At 40.8% G+C, this 11338-nt stretch overlaps 1 long non-coding RNA gene across 1 annotated transcript; it reads left to right on the top strand.

Moving 5' to 3' along the window:
* Positions 1 to 279: 279 nt before the first annotated feature.
* Positions 280 to 1157, top strand: LOC123515978. Its single transcript, XR_006678034.1, has 2 exons — positions 280 to 396; positions 977 to 1157. It is a non-coding gene; the product is annotated as an uncharacterized LOC123515978 (long non-coding RNA).
* Positions 1158 to 11338: the final 10181 nt, after the last annotated feature.

An 11338-nucleotide genomic window follows, 5' to 3' on the forward strand; every position in this document is an offset into this window, starting at 1 on the left:
TTTTTTTTCCGGTAAAGACAAGCGGGCGTGTCCAGGATATTGAAGTTACATTTTGTCATCCAGTTGCGGTAAGTGGTGGAATGTGACGTCAGAAGCTCTCCACCAACCGCCTGTGACGAAGAGAGAAGTAGGAACAATGACATCAGAGTAAAACACCAATCATATTAGCGGAAAAAGGAAACATTTACGTCATCTGTGTTTCAACGAATCCCCCTTGATAAGGGAGGAGACAACGGGAAGTGGGCGGACAGAAGGAAAAATAATTGTGCTTGGGATATACTCAGTTTGACTTTGGAAGCTCACAGAGACAGGAGCGTCCTTGACTTTGTGATATCAAACGACACAGACCCACTGAGCCGTTCCCGCCTTGACCTTCTCCTGGCTGTCTTGTGGAGGGTAAGTTCAGTGTTTTAATTTGAGCCATACACATCGTCAGTACTGTTTTCATCACCGTCATAATTATCAACCATTATTCACATTCTGTCACCCCTTTCACTGGTAAACTCTGAAACTTCTTGCCAGCTTTTATATTCCTTCTTCCTTATTACTTTAATAATAAAAAAAGAATTTTAAGAATTTTGTGTATACTTGGTGTCTTTTTTTTATCTTTAGGAACTGGCTCCTAAGTATTAACTCATTTTCTTTCATTTTTGTTATTCTTTCCAGTACCTTACTTGAGCCATACGCAATGCATCAGTACTGTTTTCATCACCGTCATAATTATCAACCATCATTCACATTTTTCACCCCTTTCACTGGTAAACTGTGAAACTTTTGCCAGCTTCGGTATTCCTCCTTCCTTATTACTTCCTCCTTCCTTTTTACCTTAACTTGAAAACAAAAACAAAAATTAAGAATATTGTGTATACTTATTCGTCTCTCTCTCTCTCTCTCTCTCTCTGTTCTTTTTTTTTCTTTAGGAACTGGCACCTCATTATTAATTCATTTTTCTTTCATTTTTGTTATTTCTTTCCAGTACCTTACTTACATATAGGAAACAGAAGGTGATTGTGTTCCCCGCAGACTATTGTGAAGTAGAAGCCATGTTCCTTTCCCTCTGCTCTGTTGGACTGGATGGCTCATTGGCTCACTGGTAAAATTCTAGTCTTTATCCTAGATCTTTATATCTAGAGACTAGAACACCTGTAACTTTGTCCAGGTATGTAATAATCTTGCGTAGAGTTGATTTTCGAAAATGGGAATAAAAATGGAGAAAAAGGAAAGTATTACAGTGAAAATATCTAAGTTCTGGCTCTTAGAAATAATGAGCAAACAAAGAATATAGATAAGCTGTAAATGTGGGGATGTATTTAGGTATAAATTTTCTGGAGCTAAATTATCTTTGTTTTCTTATCGATATATTGATTTCTTCTAAGAGTAGGACTAGCTGATAAAAGATACCATTAATACCTAAGATAATCTAGAGAAGTGGCACAAATATGACTTCACAAATCAGTTCCCATGGTAAAACATGAAGCAAGCAGAAGGCGTGGCTATTAGATTAGGTAGCTTAGTCAGCGGCGCTTACGGTAGTGTTAATGAATAATGTGAGTCATAAAACATTGAAAGTAGTAATAGTGCCAATGGTCGTGGTAATCATTACTACTATTAATAGTAACAGACAAGTTCTGAGGCGTTTCCTCCAGTTTTTCTCGTCACCTCAACTGCTAACTTTGTCCGTCCTTCTATGGAGTACTTAGCATGTTTGGGGGATTACATTCACTCAGTTATATTAGATAAGGCGGAATCAAAAGCTTTTCCTCTCATCAACTCCCCCTCCTTTGACTGACTGTCTTCAGTCTGATGCTAACTGCTCTATTGACCCTGATAACTGCATGCCTCTCCTCCTGCGGCCTCGCTGCACAAGGGTTTCTTCTTCCTCTTACCACTATTCTTTCCAACTCTCTAAAGCAGCGTTTCTCATCCTTTTTACCCTTGCCTAACCCTTAAATTAAATTACATGTCTCAAGGAACCCCTGCGCAAAAACAAAATTATATGCCATATATTTATCATTTTAGTTTCATCGTATTTCACGTGACAAATATCATAATATAAAATTTTGAATAATTGGTTTAGAAAATGATATATTATAATATTACAATAACAAATAATGTATTGTGTATTTTTAATTATATTACGTATATGAAACCCTTAGGGACCTTTTGCGGAACCTTAGGGTTCGGGGAATCCCGGTTGAGAAACCCTGCTCTAATGCAAGAGTTAACCAGCATTCTAAAGCGAACTCTCCTTCTTCACACAAAACTACATGCACTTACCACACATACACACACTCTTCACGTAAGATTCAACATGGCGACTCCAAATCCAGCCTTGGAGTCTCCTTTTGGGGAGGGACCCAGAAATGTCCCAGGTCGGATTGCTCTCTGGTTGGCGACTTCTTCATTAACTTCTGCGGTCTTAGATCTAATTTGCAATCTGTAGAACACCACCTCTTCTCTACTAAACCTTATCTTCTTTTCCTCACTGAAACATAGCTGTCTGATGTAACTGACAGTAGACCCTTTTCTGTTCCCTCCTACTTCCTCTATCCTTATTTTCGCTCCAAAGCTGGATGTTGCATCTATGTGCGCAACGACTTAACTTGCTCTTGTCCCTAAGCTCTCTAATCTTCCGAGTTCTTCACCATCTAGCTTCGACTCAATAGTTACTCTGTAACTGAATTTATCTGTGCTGTCTATCTCTCCCTAACTCTTCTGACTATGACTAATTTACTTCCAAAGTGGAGCACATTCTGTCCCTCTACCCTTTCGAGGAGATTTCAATGTTTACTACCAGCTTTGGCTTTCCTCTCCCTTCACTGACCATCCTGGTGAATTTGCCTTCAACTCTGCAGTCGTCCATGACCTAATGCAACTGGTGCAACAACCTACTTGAATTCCTGATCGTATTGGAGATACGCCCAACATTGTTTAGTTTTTCCTTACCTCTAATCCTTCTGCTTATGCTGTCACCCTTTCATCTCCGTTGGGCTCCTCCGATCACAATCTCATTTCTGTATCTTGTCCTATTTCTCCAATCCTCCTCAGGATCCCCAAAGCGAAGGTGCCTCTGGCGTTTTGCCTCTGCCAATTGGGGGACCTGAGGAGGTATTATGCTGATTTTCCTGGAATGATTACTGCTTCCGTGTCAGAGACCCATCTCTTTGTGCTGAACGCATAACAGAGGTGATAGTGTCTGGCATGGAGGCGTACATTCCTCATTCTTTTTCTCAACCTAAACCTTCTAAACCTTGGTTTAACTCAGCCTGTTCTCGTGCTATACATGATAGAGAGGTTACCCACAAAAGGTACTTGAGCCTTCCATCTCCTGAATCTCATGCACTTTATATCTGCCCGGAATCATGCCAAGTCTGTTCTTCAACTTGCCAAACACTCTTCATAAATAGAAAATGTCAAAATCTTTCAAACTCAAACTCCCTCGTGACTTCTGGCATCTAGCCAAAACATCTCAAATAACTTCACTTCTTCATCTTTCCTCCTTTATTTCATCCTGATGGCACCACTGCCATCTCTTCTGTCTCTAAAGCTGAACTCTTCTCTCAAACCTTTGCTCACAACTCCACCTTGGATGATTCTGGGCTTGTCCTCCCCTCCTCCTCCCTCTGACTATTTCATGTCTACAATCAAAATTCTTCGTAATGATGTTTTCCATGCCCTTGCTGGCCTAAACCCTCGGAAGGCTTATGGACCTGATGGGGTCCCTCCTATTGTTCTCAAAACTGTGCTTCCGTGCTTGCACCTTGCCTGGCCAAATTCTTCAAATTTGTCTATCGACTTCTACCTTTCCTTCCTGCTGGAAGTTTGCCTACATTCAGCCTGTTCCTAAAAAGGGTGACCGTTCTAATCCCTCAAACTACCGTCCTATAGCTTTAATCTCTTGCTTGTCTAAAGTTTTTGAATCTATCCTGAATAGGAAGATTCTCAAACATCTGTCACTTCACAATCTTCTGTCTGATCGCCAGTATGGCTTCCGTCAAGGTCGCTCTACTGGTGATCTTCTGGCTTTCCTTACTGAGTCTTGGTCATCCTCTTTTAGAGATTTCGGTGAAACTTTTGCTGTAGCGTTAGACATATCAAAAGCTTTTGATAGAGTCTGGCATAAAGCTTTGATTTCAAAACTGCCCTCCTACGGCTTCTATCCTTCTCTCTGCAACTTTATCTCAAGTTTCCTTTCCGACCGTTCTATTGCTGCTGTGGTAGACGGCCACTGTTCTTCTCCTAAATCTATTAATAGTGGTGTTCCTCAGGGTTCTGTCCTGTCACCCACTCTCTTTCTATTATTCATTAATGACCTTCTTAACCAAACTTCTTGCCCTATCCACTCCTACGCTGATGATACCACCCTACATCTTTCCACGTCCTTTCAGAGACGACCAACCCTTCAGGAAGTCAACAGATCACGCAGGGACGCCACAGAACGCCTGACTTCCGATCTTTCTAAGATTTCCGATTGGGGCAGAGAAAATCTAGTAGTTTTCAATGCCTCAAAACTCAATTCCTCCATCTATCAACTCGACACAACCTTCCAGACAACTATCCCTCTTCTTCAATGACACTCAACTGTCTCCTCTTCCACAATGAATATCCTCGGTCTGTCCTTTACTCATAAAATCTTCACATCTCATCTCTTGCTAAAACAGCTTCTATGAAGTTAGGTGTTCTGAGGCGTCTCCGCCAGTTTTTCTCGCCCTCCAACTGCTTACTCTATATAGGGGACTTATCCGCCCCTGTATCTTCGCATATTTGGAGGGTTCCAGTCACACAGTTTTACTAGATAGGATGGAATCAAAAGCTTTTCGTCTCATCAACTCCCTCCTCTGACTAACTGTCTTCAGCCTCTTTCTCACCGCCGAAATATCTTTTATCGCTATTTTTATGCTAACTGTTCTACTGATCTTGCTAACTATGTGCCTCCTCTTTTCCTGTGGCCTCGCTGCACAAGGCTTTCTTCTTCCTCTCATTCCTATTCTGTCCAACTCTAACGCAAGAGTTAACCAGTACTCTCAATTATTCATACCTTTCACTGGTAAACTCTGGAACTCCTTCCCTGCATCTGTATTTCCGACTTCCTACGACTTGTCTTCTTTTAAGAGGGAAGTATCGAGGCATTTGCTCCCTAATTATGGCTGATGTTTTTCTTTGTAGAGAGCCAGCACTCAAGTGGTCCTTTCTTTTCTTAATTTAATTTTTTTTTTGCCCTTGTCTGGTTCTCTTCTCTTCATAAAAAGAAAAAAAGATCATAATGGGAGCACCACGACCTCCACACAGCTCTCCGCCGTCCAGTCTCAGTACGACTGCACACGCTCTGCCAACAAACGAGTGTGAGACTGGATGAGGCGGACCTTATCGTACTGCCATTCCTTCCTCAGTGAAGAAGTCCCACCACCACTTTTATTACCAACTGGCTTCAGGGAAAGAAGGCTGTTATTACCGAGGTTGAGCTCCAACAACACTTCCAGGCCCTCGTCGCTGGCCTCCCTCCATCCCTACATCTATATACTGTCGGCTCCAAGACGGATGAATGTTTGGGTGCAAGTGTGTGGTCATGTGAATGCGCCCTCAGGTTCCGACTGCCCACTCATACATCGGTATTTTCCGCTAAAATTTTGCTATTCATAAAGCCATAGATTTTGCTTTAAATATACAACATCATTCAATTGTCATTTTTTCGGAATTTATGCCAACTTTTTAAGCCAATATAGTCCGGCCGCATGGATACAGATGAAATCCAGGGCAACATCTTTAATAAATTGAATTCATGTCGTAAATCCTTCTCACTAGTTTGGGTTACTAGACCCTCCATTATAAGCAGGAATGAACAGGCTGACATGCTAACTCGGTCTACTGCAGAGCTCGAGGGAGCATGGAACCTCCGTCGGGATCTGCAGTCATATCTCTCAGTTGTTAAATCATCAGCAAATCTCCTGTTGCAAAGTCACTAGAACAACCTCCACTTCCACTAATGGGCGAAAGCTTAACAGCGCTTCCCACATATACTCTTTAAGTATGCCTACAGGCGCTATAGGCTATAAAAAAAAAAAACACGCACCATCAAATCCACCCTGGGCGAGTGGACCTCCTCCAATCGCCCTACAAGATGAGAGGAGGTGGTACTCGCATACCTCAAAATGGGCTGCACCCTCCCCACCCATATGCTCCTCTACATAGCCAACATCTTCCCCACCACAGTGTTCCACATGTAATGTCATTTTCTCTGTCAAGCACATCCGCTTCACTGTGTGCGTTATCGTGAGGAGAAGCGGCCCCTTGCGGCGTATTGCCGGGATCGCGGCCTCCCGCTAACTCAGACCACCCTCCTGGGTGACGAACACCCGGATGTGGTCGATAGATCGATGGTTTACCAGGCTGAACCTATTTAATCAGAGAGTTGTGATTTATGTGTATATATTATACTACTAATTCTGCACTCTGTAAATATTTCAACAATATATGTATGTAAATAAAAGCATGAAAGTGTGTATAATTTTTATTTTGCGTGATCTGATGTGAATGTTTTCCCTATTCATGTATATGTGCAATACATAGTGATGCTTCGTAGCCACCCTGTATGCTTGTGAGTTATCCCTCCCACCCCCATGCCCTGACAAAGATCAATAGGTTTCAGATAGGAATTGGATTCCTGTGTGAAACGTGTATGTAAATCTGAGTGTGTACATAATACTAATATTAAAAAAACAAAAACAAATAAGTGAATAGAAAATAAAATAAATGAATAAACAAATAAATAAATAAATAAAAACAATAAAAGTCAACATTAAGGAAATAACAATTGCATATATATGAAAAAACAGCAAAAATCAAATAAAGTAAAAAAAAAAGAAGATAAATAAAAAAATGGCCTAATGCCCTTGCAAGGGTGATTAACAAAAAAAAAAAAGTTAACCACTCTCAACCCTTCCGACGTAAAGAGAACCACTAGCTGCTGCAGAAGGTTCATGGGAACCGAAATCCGGATGTATCACCAATGATTAGCTACTGCGAAACCATCAATACTCTTCGAAGACAACTGAACACAATCCTAAGGTATAAAGAAAATACCTTGAAGAAAACGAATGCAGAATGAGCCATCACTTTCAATAGAATATACTTAAGAGAGAATCTCCTGCCAATATATATATATATATATATATATATATATATATATATATATATATATATATATATATATATATATATATATATATATATATATATATATATATATATATATATATATATATATATATATATATATATATATATGAAGGACAATGCTTCAGAATCTTTCTACTGACGATAGATTAAAAAACTTAAGACATGGAAGAGATTAAAGTTATAGGACGGTAGTTTAAGTTTTAGAAACAGGCTGAATGTAGGCAAACTTCCTGCAAGAAGGAAAGATAGAAGTTGACAGACATGGTTGAAAGTATGGCCAGGCAAGGTGCAACTACGGGAGTTTTTGAAAATAACAGGAAGAACCCCATCAGGCTCATAAGCCTTCTGAAGATATAGGCCAACGAGAGCATGGGAAACTTCATTACGAACAACTTTGATTGGAGGCATGAAATAGTCAGAGGAAGGAGGAGCGGAAGGGACAAGCCCAAAATTATCCAAGGTGGAGTTGTTAGCAAAGTTTTGAAAGAAGAGTTCAATTTTAGACACAGATTGGGATGGCTGTGGTGCCATCAGGATGAAATAAAGGAAGGAAAGATGAAGAAGTAAAGTTACTGGAGGTGTTATTGACCAGATGCCAGAAATCACGAGGGGTGTTGGAGTTTGAAAGATTTTGACATTTCCCATTAATTTTATGAAGGAGTGTTAAACAAGGTCTAATGGCACTAGTTCAGGGGGATGATGCAAACCTTCCATTAAAGCTAGTTAAGATCTCGCTGAACGTTTCCCTTTGTATCTCACAACTCAAGGGGCAGTCACAGCCTGCCCTCTAAAGACAACTCTTCTTCTTTACACAGAAGTACATGCACCTACCACACACACACACACCTTCACTTAAAATTCAAAATTATAAAATGGCGACTCCAAATCCAGCCTCGGAGTCCCCTTCTGGGGAGGGGACCGAAAATGTCCCCAGATGGGACTGCTCTTTCGTTGGCGACCCAAAATGTCTTGACACCTCCCTCAACTTTTTCTTCATTAATTCTTGCTATATTCGCGGTCTTAGATCTAAATTTCAATCTATAGAACATCATCTCTCCTCTACTAAACCTCATCTTCTTTTCCTCATCGAAATACAGCTGCCTGAGGCAAGTGAGAGTAGCCCCTTTTCTGTTCCCTAATACTTTCTCTATTCTTACTTTCGTCTATGTGCGCAACGACTTAACTTGCTTTCGTGCCCACGCTCTTCTATTTTCCGAGTTTTTCACCATCTGGATTCGACTCAATCATCACTCTCTAACTAAATCTATCAGTGCTGTCTATCTATCTCCTAACTCCTCTGATTATAGTAAATTCTTTGATTATGTAATTTCTAAAGTGGAGCACATTCTGTCCCTCTACCCTTTCGCAGAGATCTCCATCCTTGGAGATTTTAATGTTCACCATCAGCTTTGGCTTTCCTCTCCCTTCACTGACCATCCTGGTGAGCTGGCCTTCAACTCTGCAATTCTACATGACCTATAGCAACTGGTGCAACACCCTATTCGCATCCCTGATCGTCTTGGAAACACTCCCAACATTCTTGATCTTTTCATCACTTTTATTCCTTCAGCTTATGATGTTGCCTTATCTTCTCCGTTGGACTCCTTCCATCACAATCTCATTTCTGTATCTTGTCCTATTTCTCCAATCCCTCTTCTGGATCCCCCAAAGCGAAGATGTCTCTGGCGTTTTGCCTCTGCCAAATTGGGGGACCTGAAGAGGTATTATGTTGATTTTCCCTGGAATGATTACTGTTTCCCAAGTCAGAGACCCATCTCTTTGTGTTGAACGCATAACGGAGGTGATAATGTCTAGCACGAAAGCGTAGATGCCTCCTTATTTTGCTCAATCTAAACCTTCGAAACCTTGGTTTAACACAGCCTGTTCTCGTGCCATACAAGATAGACAGGTTGCCCACAAAAGGTACTTGAGTCTTCCATCTTTTAAATCTCATGCACTTTATTTTTCTGCCAAAAATCATGTCAAGTCTGTTCTTCAACTTGTCAAACACTCCTTCATAAATAGAAGATGTCAAAATCTTTCAACCTCAAACTACCCTTGTGACTTCGGGCATCTGGCCAAAAACATCTCTAATAACATCATTTCTCTTTCCCGCCTTTATTTCACCCTTATGGCACCACTGGCATTTAATCTGTCTCTAAAGCTGAAATCTTCTCTCAAACCTTTGCTAAAAATTCCACTTTGGATGATTCTGGGCTTGTCCCTCCCTTTCCTCCTCCCTCTGACTATTTCATGTCTTCAATCAAAATTCTTCGTTATGATGTTTTCTATGCTATTTCTGGCCTAAACCCTCAAAAGACTTATGAACCTGATAGGGTACTTCCTATTGTTCTCAACAATCGTTCTTGCACCTTGCCTGGCCAAACTATTTCAACTATGGCTATCGACTTCTACCTTTCCTTTTTGCTGGAAGTTTACCTCAAAGAACTCCCTCAAACTCAACAGGAACTGTTGACATCCTGAAGAGACACCACAGAACGCCTGACTTCTGGTCTTTCTAAAATTTCTGATTATGGCAAAGAAGACTTGGTAGTGTTCAATGTCTTTAAAAATCCAATTCCTTCATCTATCAACTCGACACAACATTCCAGACAACTATCCCCTGTTACTCAATGACACGCAACTATCTTGCTCTTCCACACTGACTAGCCTCCGTTTTTCCTTTACTCATAATCTTAACTGAAAACTTCACATTTCATCTTTTGCTAAAACAACTTCTATGAAGTTAGGCGTTCTGTGGCGTCTCCGTCAGTTTTTCTCGCCCTTGAACTGCTAACTGTGTACAAGGTCCTTATCCCTTGTATGAAGTACTTTTCGTATGTTTGGAGGGGTTCCACTCACACAATTTTATTAGATAGGGTGGAATGAAAAGCTTTTCGTCTTAATTCAGCCTCTTCCTCACCGCCGGAGTGTTATAGCTCTTTCAATCTTTTATCGCTATTTTCATGCTAACTGCTCTTCTGATCTTGCTTACTGCATCCCTCACTCCTCCTGCCGCTTCGGTACACAAGGCTTTCTTTTTTCTCTCGTACCTATTCTGTTCAACTCTCTAACGCAAGAATTAACCAGTACTCTCAATCATTCATACCTTTCACTCGTAGACTCTGGAACTCCATGCCTACTTCTGTATTACCATCTTCCTACGACTTGACATCTTTTAAGAGGGAGGTTTGAAGACACTTGTTGCTATTCTTTGCCAAATTCCTTTAATATCTTTTAAGGAACTTGCAGTTTCAGTGGGTCTTTTATTTGGTGATATGTTGCCCTTAACAGGTCTCTGTTTTGTAACTTGTAGATCACACTTTTCATCTTTAGTAATGTTGATACTGTAATGAATAGATTCCGGGTGCGGGCTCAAGAGAGGGATCTTACGACAAAACTACTGAAGTACACTGTAAATTATCCATTTGAAATTTGAGTCACAGGATTTGTAGTGATACCCTACGAGCCGAAATCGAACGAGGTGTATTACAATAAGGAACACTAGTGGTCACAAAAAGAGAAAATTTCTATAAGAGTATTTCCCCAGAACCATATAAAAAGAAACACACAAACATACAACACTTAACATAACATTCCATAAGCACTCCAGTGAGTGTCATAGGCTATAGAGCCTATACCACTCGCTTAACTAACATCACAACACATTGGTACAACACTCAACACAAGAACGTAGAACATATGATACATAATATATATAACTGGATGAAAGTAAAGACCATGTCGCTGGAATCCCTGTCAAAAATTAGTAACTATGACATAGTAACCACGGTGGATAACCGGTTATCACTTTGCGTTATCACTTGATAGAATCGTTAAATGAAACAAGGGCAACCTGCGCAGTCATTCTCCTCCAAGTTGCTGTGATGGCACTTCCTTCCAGATCCACTGCCAGGTTACTTCTGCCGGTCTCGTCCGTGAAGCAAACCTCTACGGGTCGTAATGAACGATAAAGCAGTCGAGGTGCTTCGACTACCATTAAATAGTGGTCTTTGACTCTCCCGAGCCGCCCTGTTCCGTTGTTAACTCTGTGACAGTTGTTGTTATTCGTGGATTGGTGCTACGTGTTTGTCACACTAGACACAATGGGCCGCGTTGCTACACACAGTAGTTTGAGTTGGTATAGGCTAGCCCAGTCGAA

This window comes from Portunus trituberculatus, chromosome 5 (genome assembly GCF_017591435.1).
Source record: "Portunus trituberculatus isolate SZX2019 chromosome 5, ASM1759143v1, whole genome shotgun sequence".
NCBI classification, from domain to species: Eukaryota; Metazoa; Arthropoda; class Malacostraca; order Decapoda; family Portunidae; genus Portunus; species Portunus trituberculatus.